A 12,566-nucleotide genomic window follows, 5' to 3' on the forward strand; every position below is an offset into this window, starting at 1 on the left:
AAAACAAATCTTGTATATTCATGCATATATGTGGAACCTAGAAAAACTGTACAGATTAACCATTTTGCAAGGCATAAATAGAGCAACAGATGTAGACAACAAACGTATGGACAACAAGGGGGGAAAGCTGTTGGGGGGGTGGTGGTGGGAGGAGTTGAGAGACTGGGATTGGCATGTATACATTTATATGTATAAAATAGATAACCAATAAGAACCTGCTGTATAAAAATATAAAATAAAATTCAAAATTAAAAAGAAGTAAAATTTAAAAAATAAAACAGAAAAAACAATTATTCCCTGCACATACATGTATTTATATGAATAAATTATTTCCATGCTTATATCTGTAAATACAAAAAAGAGGAATAAAATCTACCTTGAACCAAAAACGAAAAAGAGAAAAAAAACACAGAACCCACCAGTTCCACAGAGGAAAACCGTATCAGGGCACTTGCTCCAGTTGTAAACAATTCTGAAGTTGGTCAGTGGTGGGGAATCGTCTCCCATTCAGCCAGCAGCCCCCACGCAACAAGCGTCCTCATTGCAAAGCTGGGGCACCGTGCCGAGGCATCTGTGAGTAAACGTGAGCTGAGCCCCAGGCCAGTTGCTGCTGAACTATTCCCACCCGTCCCAGGTAAAACACCTGAATATATACAAGGACTTGAAAGCCTAGAGGAAGGGCCATAGAGCCACACGAGTGACAGCATGCCAGCCGACTTGGTGCCTGCAGGCCAGCCAGGATGGTCCTGGCCCTGGGTGCTCTTCTGGAAGATTTCCATTTCCCTGCCTGAGATACCCGTCCTGTCCCTGCCCCCACTGCTTTTTTCCTTCCTCACCTCTGCCCAGGGAGAAATTCCAGCAGCAGGTATGGGTGACACATCCTCTTCTTTAGCAGGTGGCAGCCTGGCAACTGCTGCAGAAAGTCCAGCAGAGCCCCACTCACACTGGGCCACCCACAAAGCCGTGGCCTCTCACTCCCTCCCACCAGCCCAGCCCCGAGACTGCTGACAGGGCAGAGAAAATGGCGTCAGGCACGGCTGCAGGGGCTCTTGCTGCCTGGAGTGGTATTTATATTGATCTCAACCCAGGCACACCTGGGGAGGGCTGGCCGGCACGGTAAGGCTGCCCAGGTCAGCCAATCATCACCCCTCAGGGGCTCACAGTTGCAGAAAATGGAACTTGCTGAACCGGCCAGGTCCAAGGAACAGGTGTGGGCTCCTGAGAGTCAGGATAGACAAGGGGCTGCAGCTTTGGCTTGTTTTCTAATCATTTTATCTGGCCCATGAGTGGGAGACAACTTCAAGAAAACCCTCTCCTAATGAGAGGAACCCAGGAGTCAGGGAGAGGAGGGGTGGGTGGTGGTTGGAGACAGAGGCCTGGTGCCCCGGGTGCAGTGGAAGTCTCTGGAAGACCAGGTGGAGGGAGGCCTCACGGAGTGATGCCCAGGGTCACAGACCTGTCGCAGCTGCTGTTTGTTAGTTCAAGTCCTGCTCTGAGGTGCTCTGTGTCAGCTCTGAGCGACAGGTGAGCTGGGGGTGCTCTGCAATGAGGGCTATGTGCACGGTTCCTGTGTGCCCAGCCCTGCCACGGTACCTGCAAGGGTAGCTCTGTATCCTGGGAGGGGCCTGACCACGAGAGCCCCGTGGGCTGGGGTGGGGGTGGGGTACCTGCCCAGGTGAGCTCCATATTCTGGGATTGGTCTGACCACGAGAGCCCCATGGGCTGCTGGGGACCTGGTAAAGGATGTCAGGACAGTCAGTGAAGCCACCGAGGATATACCTCCAGTTGCTCCTAATTCCTACACCCTGCTGGTCATTCTACCAACCACCAGGACATGGTATTCTGTATTAGTCTTCAATGATGCCTTCTTTTGTATTCCATTAGTCCCAGAGTCACAAGAAATTTTGGCTTGTGAGTGGCAGGACTCTACATACAACTAAAACAATACTTCCGGGCCGTCTGGCCCCAAGGGTGCAAAAATTCCCACACCATCTTTGGGGAAAGCTTAGCTAAAGACCTAAAAGTTCTACCTCTGGAAAAGGAAACCCTCCTTCAATATGCAGACGACATTCTGATCACCAGCCCTACTAAGGAGGCCTCTGAACTACCAAGCCAATAAAGGATAGAAGTTGTCCAAGAAAAAGCTCAAATATCACAGACTGCGGTGACCTGCCTGGGCTTCATTCTCACAGAAGGTCAGAGAAGCCCATCCCAGGAAAGGGAAGAAACCATTTTCAGCCTTACCCCTTTCTAAAACTAGAAGACAGCTTAGGGGTTCCTGGGGAGGCCAGGGTTTGCTGCTTCTGGATCCCTAACTACAGTCTACTAGCTGGGCCTCTATATGAAACACTGAAAGGAAAAGATGATGATCCTTTTGAATAGAATCCAGAAGTGGCCTTTCAAGAATGGAAAGAGCAGTCAATTCAGACCCTTGCCCTGGAACTCCCTAATTTAGCTAAACCCTTTGATCTTTACAATCCCGGTGAAAGGTGAATCGCCATTGGAGAATTAGTGCAAAAACTGGGACCACTTGAAATGGAACAATGCAAGAATGCCATCCAGGTAGGATAAACTACGGTCACTAAGGGGCTTGGCCCACTGCCACATCTGGCCAAGATACTGGCGGTATCTAAAAACCTGGAAATCAGCAGCCCAAAAGGCCACCTCCCTCCTAAGGGAAAAGGACCCCACGTGGTGATCCTAACCACCAACCATGCCCTGAAGTTGCAGGGTTCGCTCCGTGGGCACACCGACCTCGAGTGAGGAGGCCCTCCAACTCCAACATCCAGAGAGATAACCGGGGGCAACAGGGCACCATGACGACTCGTGTGAACATCACTTGACCTGGAGTTTCTCTCATAAAACAACAAGAGTGTGTCCCAAAAGAGTAGACTACTGCTTGCAGGACTTACTGCACCCAGAGGGGAGCTAATAATCTTGGCGGGGGAACAGTATACCACACTGTCACCATAGAAAAGCCTACAGACACTGTGATGATGGTGGCCAATAAGACCGGCTGGACTCCTGTTTACTTCAAAAGGCTGTTGACTCAGTAGCCATCATGGTCCTTGGTCACCACTGACCCTGGACTGTCTGGGAGTTGAGCGGGCAGGGCTCTGACACCTGGTGCTGTTTGTACGTTAATTCAGGGGCCTAACTGAAGAAAGCGCAGACTACTGGTCAGAGCATCTAGGCTGGCAGAGACGGTCAGCCTAAGGTGGCCGAACAAATGTGGGGCGGGGTGAAACCGGCCCCCACAGCGTCTCTGCACATCTCTTTCCTGGACCCTTAAAGGTCATTAGAATCTATAACACTTCCAATGCTGGTGCTCAGGTGGACGAGCAGGGAGGCAGGGGTCCTGGGGACAATCAACGTCACCGGGAGGCTGCTGGGGAGAAGCTCTGACCCTCGCCCCAGGGTATGAGGGCTCCCAACTCAGCACTCAGCAGTTACAGAAGAAGGGTCTGCACCCTCAGCACTCCAAGAATGAGGAACGGGACAAAAGGCAGAGGAGGGGTTTGTCCCCAGCAAAGCCCATTAAAAATCCCTGGGAGATAAAAATAGAATCTGGGCAATAAAGTCAAGTCTAACCTTTTTTATCCTTTGTGCTTTGTCTAATTTCACGTGCTCCTAGGGTCCCGCATGCAGAGGTTCCACACCCGGCACTTCAGACCAGATTTCCTAGTGCAGAATGGCTGGGTCGACACCTCAGCTCCTGGGGCCCAGTGCAGACTCCACGATATAGAGCCTGAGCTACAGCCAACCCGGCCCTCGAGAGCTCCGCCGCCTCCCTCCCTCCCACTGACTCTGACAGGATCTCTACACAGCAGCCCAGCCCACAGCCCACGGGGTAGTGCATGCTCTCACCTCTCCATTCTCTGATCAAAATATAAAGTTTCCTTTGCTTGTGAACCAAACTCAGTCTCGATCTGTTGGCCCCAATGACACTGGGCAGGGGGACACTTGTTGGGGTCCACTCTGGAGGATCAGTAACAGAAATTGAGACTATTGTAACCTCAATGAACAGATGTGTGAGCCAAACTGTAGTTAACATAGAACAGTGTATAAGGCTCGGGTAAAATAAGATGTTTTTAACACTTCCATTTGATATTTCCATCACTTTTTATAAGCAAGTTCAGTGAAAAGGTTTGTCTTATTTGTCAGGTCAATATTAGAGAAACGAAGTGATTTCTTTCCAAGGATGTACAGCTAATAATCTTGGTTAAACCTTCAATCTTGTTTTAAATGCTTTTCCATTGAAAATGATACCTCTCTTTCAGCTCCCCCATTTCTGAGAAGTATAAAATCTTATAATTTATTATTACCAAAGGGGAAAGGTGGGAGGAGGGATAAATTAACAGTTTGGAATGAACACATACACACTGCTATGTATAAAATAGATCATCAACAAGGAACTACTGTATAGCACAGGGAACTACACTCAACATTTTGCAATAACCTATAAGGGGAAATAATCTGAAAAAGAATAGATATTTTTATTGACATCATCTATCAATGACAGTTAAAGTGTAGCCTAAGGGAAGCTGGTGGTGAGTGCTTCTGACCCTGAAGACTTCAATCATCTAAAGTTTGGACTCTGCCTACTTCCCAAGGCCCTTAATGAACATATGTGTAGCTGTAGCTTAAAAAATTCCCCAGTTTGGGTTTCGGGGAGACACTGATTTTGAAAAAGCCCTGGTGTTCTCCTTACATGAATGGGACTCTTCCTACTGCTAAAACATGTCTGTCACACCCAGAGGATGGTATACCGTCTGATCGGGAAGAGTTTGGAAAAGGCATCTCATCTCCTCATCTCCTGGTGCTCGGGTTCACCCCTCCAGCGTCTTTACTAACAGTCTCCCCACTTGGAGATGTCAGCACTGTCAACATCCTGTTGCGTACAGTTTGGAATTTGTCCAGAGGATGAAGTGGAAGGATGAGGAACAATGAGAGACAAGTCCTAGGTGTTCAGACAGGCACATGTCACTCTAATTTCCAATCAGGAAGACGAATTGACCAAAGGCTAGGGTTGCCCATGGAAACAGTATAGGGCTTGAGGAAATCCCGCTGCTTTGTGGCCAGTTCCCATAAACACGAGTTGAACAATGGAACTCAGGGGCAGTAAAATTCACAAAACTGCAGAGTTGAAAATATCCATCACTGAAAAATGTCTTGAGGAAAGTCAGAGAAAAGGACTTGTAAGCAAGGGAGAATGGCAGGAAAGGGATTTGAGGAGGTAGAAAGGACTCGCCATTAAGCACAAGAAAAGGAGCTGAACATTGCCAACATTGCCAACATTGCAGTTGGCCAAAAAGGGTGTATGCGTTCTTTTCTGTATATATTCAAGAAAAGGGCATACACTTTTTTAGCCAACCAAACAGGTGGGCACTGGAAGTCAATACTACAAAAGATATCACTTCGCATCAGTCAGAAGAGCCATCCTCATAAAGCGTAAACAACAGAAACGCAGGACAGGGCAACGAGAAGAGGGAGCCCTGTGAGACTTATAGTGGAAATGTATATTGCCAACGGCCATTCTGGAGAAGTGTATTGTGTTTACTAAAGCATCTAAAAAATGAGCTACAGAGCATAGGGCACTTGCACTCATGGGCGTATATCTTGGGAAAAACAAAAATCGAGAGGACACAGGCACCCCAATGTTTACCCCCTCTCTGTTTAAAAGATCCTCGACTAGGATATAACTTAAATGTCTCTGGAGGGAAAAAATGGATAGAGATGTGGTACTTAGGTAGAGTGGAATATTATTCAGCCTGGAAATCAATGAAATATGGCCAGTTGTAACGACTCCGGAGGAGTTACGTATGATCATTCTAAGTGACAGAATTCAAAAAGAAAAAGACACATATCATAAGATATCACTTAAAGGTGGAATCCAAAATGGCTACACATGAAATAAATTACAAAACAAAAACATAGTCAAATATGTAGAAAACACGCATAAGGCTGCTAAACGGGAAAGGTGGGGAGGGGTGAGGCATCATCCAGGAGGTTGAAATTAGCAAAGATACCATTCCAAATACCAAACTGATAATCAACAAGGCCTACACGGTAGCTAAAAGAACTGCACTCAGCACACTCAAGTCACCGGAAAAGAATATATACGACTGGTAAGAATCTGAAAAAGAATTTATTGATGTCTCTCTGTACGTGAATCAAGTGGATGTACAGCAGCAAGAAACAGAGCTTTGAAAATCAGCTGTAACCAATATAGTAATAAATTGAAAAAAATAAACGACAGAGAGACAGAGAAAACCTCTTACAACTTTTCCTCAGGGATGGTGATGCAACATGGATTGAACACATCTAGACCCACAGCAGGATGAGACATAAGGCTGGAAACTGTTTGCGCTAAGAGAAATGTGAGGTTGGGTGAGGAAATGCACACCCTTTAAAGTAATACTACCTGGTACCCATTCAATGGGTCCCAAATCTGCAGGTTCAAGGGATCTTCCTACAGCTAAAACATGCATGGAAAACCCAGAGGACTGTACACCATGTGATCGGGAGATGTGTCTAAAATGCACCTCATTTATCCTCTCCTGGTGCTCCTGTTCACCATTCCAGCCACGCTACTTAGAATCTCCCCACTTGGAGAATCAGCACATTTAAACTTCTGTTTCACACATTTTGCAAATTGTGAGGAGGATGAACGGGAAGAGGGGGAACCAATGAGAGAAGAGTTGTAGGGGTTTGGACGGGCACATATCACTCTAATTTCCCATTAAGAATAAGAATTAAAGAAAGGCTCAGCCTGCCTCGCCGGAGCCAAAATAGGGCCTGAAGCAATCCTGCGGGTTTGAGGCCAGCTCACAAAAGAGCAACTTAAAAAATGGAGCTCAGGGTCACTGCAATTCACAAACCTGCAGAGTTATAAATGAAAACTAACGTCCAAAAATATTTTGAGGTAAGGCAAAGAAGAGGATCTGAATGCAAGACAGAATTGCAAGAAACAGATTTCAAGAGATAGATTGGACTCGTCTTTAACGCACATGAAAAGCGGCAGAATTTCGACAATGATGCAGTTGGCCCAAAAGGGCGTATGCGTTTTTTCCTGATTATATCCAGGAAAAAACGCATACGCACTTTATGGGCAACGAAGCAAGCAAGCAATGCAAATGTGCACAACAAAGAAGTCTCACTTCCCACCGGTCAAAAGGGCCATCCTAAAAAATTGTAAAAACCAGAAATGCAGGACAGGCCATGGAGAACAGGGAGCCTTTATACGCTGATGGGCAGTGTGTGAACTGCCGAGAGCCACTCTGGAGAAGTGTATGGTGGTTCCTAAATCATCTAAAAAACAGAGCTACAGAGCATAGGACACTTCCAATCATGGGAGTATATCTAGGGAAGTCTAAAAATCAACAAGACACAAGCACACCACAGTTTAGGGCTACTCTGTTTACAAGAACCTCAACTTCAGTACACCTTAAATATCCCAGGAAAGAGAACAATGGATAAAGAAGATGTGGTACTTATGTACAATGGAATATCTCTTCACCATGAAATCAATGTAATAAGGCTAGTAGAAGGATAAAGAGTGGATTTAGGTCCGATAATACTACTTGAAATAAGTCAAACAGAAAAAGAAACATATCATAAGATATCACTTATAGAGGGAGGGTAAATATGGCTGCACAAGAAATGAATTACAGAACAGAACAGTGTCTCACATTTAGAAAACACACTTATGTCAGCTTAAGGGGAAAGGAGAGGTGGGGTGATGCATAAAACCAGAGTTTGAAATTAGCACAGATACCGTTCAATAAACCAAATAGGTATTAGACAAGATCTACACCTTGCTCAATGAACAGGCCTCAACACACCCTATACACCGCAGAGAAATATATCTGAGGAATAAGAATCTTAAAACCCATGTATTGATATATCTCCATAAGGGAATCAAGTGTGTGCAGAGCGGCACAAACACAGCAGTGAAAAGGAGCTAAACCCCATTATAGAAATAAATTTTAAAAACAAAACGCTGAAACAATGAAAGAGAGAAAAATTCTTACAAAATTCGCTCAGGGGCTGTGATGCAACCTGGATTGACCACATATAAACCCACAGCTGGATAAGACATAAGGCTGGACACTTGGGGCTGACAGGATTGGTGAGCTTTGGTGAGCAACTGCCGAAAGTTTAATGCAATACTTCATGCTACTCAGTCCAAGGGTCCCAACACTCCAGGTTGAAGGGAATCTTCCTACAGCTAAACCATGCTTGGGAAACCCAGCGACTGGTATACCATATGATCGGGAAAGGTTTCTAAAACGCACCTCATTTTTCCTCTCCTGGGGCTCCGGATCGACATTCCAGCCGCTTTACTAACAACATCCCCACATGGAGTCAATGCCTTTAAGTTCTGGTATCGCACAGTCTGCAGTTAGTGCAGAGGATGAATGGGAATAGGGGGAACCAGTGAGAAACTAGCTGTAGCGGTTTCAATGGGCACATGTCACTCTAATATCACATCAGTAAGAAGAATTAACCAAAGGCACAGCAAGGTGCCCCAGAAGAAAAATAGGGCTTCAAGGAATCCTGTGGTTATGGGGCAAGACCACAAAAATAAGAGCTAAAAAATGGAGCTAAGGGCCACTGCAATTCAAAAACCTGCAGAGTTATAAAGGCCAACTATTTTTAAAAAATATATTGAGGTAAGGCTATGAAGAGGCATTGAAAGCAAGGCAGAATTGCAGGAAACCGATTTCAGGAGGTAGACAGGAATTGCATTGAAAGCATATGAAGAGAGTCAGAAACTCGACAATGATGCACTTGGCCAAAAAGGGCGTATGCGTTTTTTCCTGAATATATTCAGGAAAAAACGCATACGCACTTTTTGGCCAACCAAGCAAGCTTGCAAAGGAAATCTGCACTACAATGAAGTCTCACTTCCCCCCGGTCAAAAGGGCCATCTGAAAAAAGTGTAAAATCCAGAAAGGCACGACAGGCCATGGAGAACTGGGAGCCTTCTTATGCTGTTGGGCGGGATGTAAATTGCCAACAGCCACTCTGGAGAAGTGTATGGTGTTTCCTGAAACATCTAAAAAACAAAGCAACAGAGCCTAGGGCACTTCCACTTATGGTCCTATAGCTTAGGGAAATTAAAATCAAAAAGACACAGCCACCCCAAAGTTTGGGACGGCTCTGTTTACAAGAACCTCGTTTACGGTACAAGTTCAATATCGCAGAAAGTGAAAAATGGATAAAGAACTTGTGGTACTTACGTACAATGCAATATCACTCAGCAATGAAATCTATGTCATCAGGCCCGTAGCAGCATAATGAGTGGATTCAGGTATGATGATTCGAACTGAAATAAGTCACACAGAAAAGAAACATCATAAGGTATCATTAATACACAGAATGTCGACTTGGCTACACATGAACTGAATTACAAAACAGAACAGTGTCTCAAGTTTAGAAAACCAACTTATGCTTGCTTAAGGGGGAAGGTGAGTTGGGGTGCTGCATAAAACCAGAGATTGAAATGAGCACAGATAAAGTTCCTTAAGCCAAATATGGAATAGACAAGAGCTACTCCTTGCTCAACGAAATGGACTCAACACCCCATATTAAACGCCTAAGAATGTACCTGACTAGTAAGTATCTTAAAACCTATGGATTGCTATGTCTCCAAAAGAGAATCAAGCGTGTGTACAGGGGCATAAACGCAGCAGTGATAGGATTGGAGAGGTTCGGTGAGCAAATGAAGACCCTTTGAAATCATATTGCATGGTACCCATTCCATGGGTCTCAACTCTCCAGGTTTAAGGTATTCTTCCTTCAGCTAAAACATGCATGTGGAACCCAGAGTATGATCAACCGTGTGAACGGGAGACGTTTTCAAATATGTCTCAGTTTTCCTCCCCTGGTACTCGGGTGCAACATTCCAGACGCTTTACTAACACTCCCGACTTGGAGAGTCAGTGCCTTTAACCTCCTGTTTGGCCCAGTTTGCAATTTCTGCGCAAGATGAACAGGAATAGCGAGAACCAATGGGAGGCTAGCTGGAGGTGTCTGAACGGGCAAATTTAACTCTCATTTCCCACCAGGAAGAGGAATTAACCAAAGGCTCAGCATGCCGGGCCGGAACCAGATTAGGGCCTGAAGCCATCCTGCGGTGTTGCGGCCACCTCACAAGAAAGCGAGTTGAAGAAAGGAGCTCAGGGGCACTTTAATTCACAAACCTGCAGAGTTATAAATGACAGCTATCGTCCAAAAATAGACTGAAGTAAGGCTGCCAAGAGGACTTGAAAGCGGGGCAGAATTGCAGGAAACCGATTTCAGGAGGTAGACTGAAATTGCATTGAAAGCATAGGAAAAGAGGCAGAACGTCCACAATGATGCACTTGGCCAAAAAGGGCGTATGCGTTTTTTCCTGAATATAATCAGGAAAAAACGCATACGCCCTTTTTGGCCAACCAAGCAAGCTTGCAAAGGAAATCTGCACTACAATGAAGTCTCACTTCCCCCCAGTCAAAAGGGCCATCTGAAAAAAGTGTAAAATCCAGAAAGGCAGGACAGGCCATGGAGAACTGGGAGCCTTGTTATGCTGATGGGCGGGATGTAAATTGCCAACAGACACTCGGGAGAAGTGTATGGTGTTTCCTGAAACATCTAAAACACAAAGCAACAGAGCCTAGGGCACTGCCACTTATGGTCCTATAGCTTAGGGAAATTAAAATCAAAAAGACACAGCCACCCCAAAGTTTGGGACGCCTCTGTTTACAAGAACCTCGTTTACAGTACAAGTTCAACATCGCAGAAAGTGAAAAATGGATAAAGAAGTTGTGGTATTTACTTACAAAGCAATATCACTCAGCAATGAAATCTATGTCATCAGGCCCTTAGCAGAACAATGAGTGGATTCAGGTATGATGATTCTAACTGAAATAAGTCACACAGAAAAAGAAACATCATAAGATATCAGTAATACACGGAATGTAAACTTGGCTACACAGGAACTGAATTACAGAACAGAACAGGGTCTCAAATTTAGAAAACCAACTTATGCTTGCTTAAGGGTAAAGGTGAGTTGGGGTGCTGCATAAAACCAGAGATTGAAATGAGCACAGATAAAGTTCCTTAAGCCAAATATGGAATAGACAAGAGCTACTCCTTGCTCAACGAAATGGACTCAACACCGCATATTAAACGCCTAAGAATGTACCTGACTAGTAAGTATCGTAAAACCTATGGATTGCTATGTCTCCAAAAGAGAATCAAGCATGTGTACAGGGGCATAAACGCAGCAGTGATAGGATTGGAGAGGTTCGGTGAGCAAATGAAGACCCTTTGAAGTCATATTGCATGGTACCCATTACACGGGTCTAAACTCTCCAGGTTTAAGGTATTCTTCCTTCAGCTAAAACATGCATGTGGAACCCAAGTATGATCAACCATGTGAACGGGAGACGTGTTCAAATATGTCTCAGTTTTCCTCCCCTGGTACTCGGGTGCAACATTCCAGACGCTTTACTAACAGTCTCCCCACTTGGAGAGTCAGCGCCTTTAACCTCCTGTTTGGCCCAGTTTGCAATTTCTGCGGAAGATGAACAGGAATAGCGAGAACCAATGAGAGGCTAGCTGGAGGTGTCTGGACGGGCAAATTTAACTCTCATTTCCCACCAGGAAGAGGAAATAACCAAAGGCTCAGCGTGCCGTACCGGAACCAGATTAGGGCCTGAAGCCATCCTGCGGTGTTGCGGCCAGCTCAAAAGAAAGCGAATTGAAGAAAGGAGCTCAGGGGCACTGTAATTCACAAACCTGCAGAGTTATAAATGACAGCTATCGTCCAAAAATAGACTGAAGTAAGGCTGCCAAGACGACTTGAAAGCGGGGCAGAATTGCAGGAAACCGATTGCAGGAGGTAGACTGGAATTGCATTGAAAGCATAGGAAAAGAGGCAGAACGTCCACAATGATGCACTTGGCCAAAAAGGGCGTATGCATTTTTTCCTGAATATATTCAGGAAAAAACGCATACGCCCTTTTTGGCCAACCAAGCAAGCTTGCAAAGGAAATCTGCACTACAATGAAGTCTCACTTCCCCCCGGTCAAAAGGGCCATCTGAAAAAAGTGTAAAATCCAGAAAGGCAGGACAGGCCATGGAGAACTGGGAGCCTTGTTATGCTGATGGGCGGGATGTCAATTGCCAACAACCACTCAGGAGAAGTGTATGGTGTTTCCTGAAACATCTAAAAAACAAAGCAACAGAGCCTAGGGCACTTCCACTTATGGTCCTATAGCTTAGGGAAATTAAAATCAAAAAGACACAGCCATCCCAAAGTTTGGAACGGCTCTGTTTACAAGAACCTCGTTTACAGTACAAGTTCAACATCGCAGAAAGTGAAAAATGGATAAAGAACTTGTGGTACTTACGTACAATGCAGTATCACTCAGCAATGAAATCTATGTCATCAGGCCCGTAGCAGCATAATGAGTGGATTCAGGTATGATGATTCTAACTGAAATAAGTCACACAGAAAAAGAAACATCATAAGATATCACTAATACACGAAATGTAAACTTGGCTACACAGGAACT

The 12,566-nt window shown here is 45.2% G+C and overlaps 2 long non-coding RNA genes across 6 annotated transcripts in view; both read right to left on the minus strand.

The window, feature by feature from the left end:
• Positions 1 to 12,566, minus strand: part of LOC307181120 — a 977,962-nt gene that overhangs the window by 831,265 nt on the left and 134,131 nt on the right. The gene's annotated exons all lie outside the window — the stretch shown is intronic.
• On the minus strand, positions 435 to 9,289 carry LOC307181125. Its single transcript, XR_013825925.1, has 3 exons — positions 9,246 to 9,289; positions 3,868 to 3,978; positions 435 to 571 (listed from the first exon to the last, which is right to left on the minus strand). It is a non-coding gene; the product is annotated as an uncharacterized lncRNA (long non-coding RNA).

This window comes from Stenella coeruleoalba (genome assembly GCF_951394435.1).
Source record: "Stenella coeruleoalba genome assembly, contig: scaffold_33, whole genome shotgun sequence".
In the NCBI taxonomy this organism is placed as follows: domain Eukaryota; kingdom Metazoa; phylum Chordata; class Mammalia; order Artiodactyla; family Delphinidae; genus Stenella; species Stenella coeruleoalba.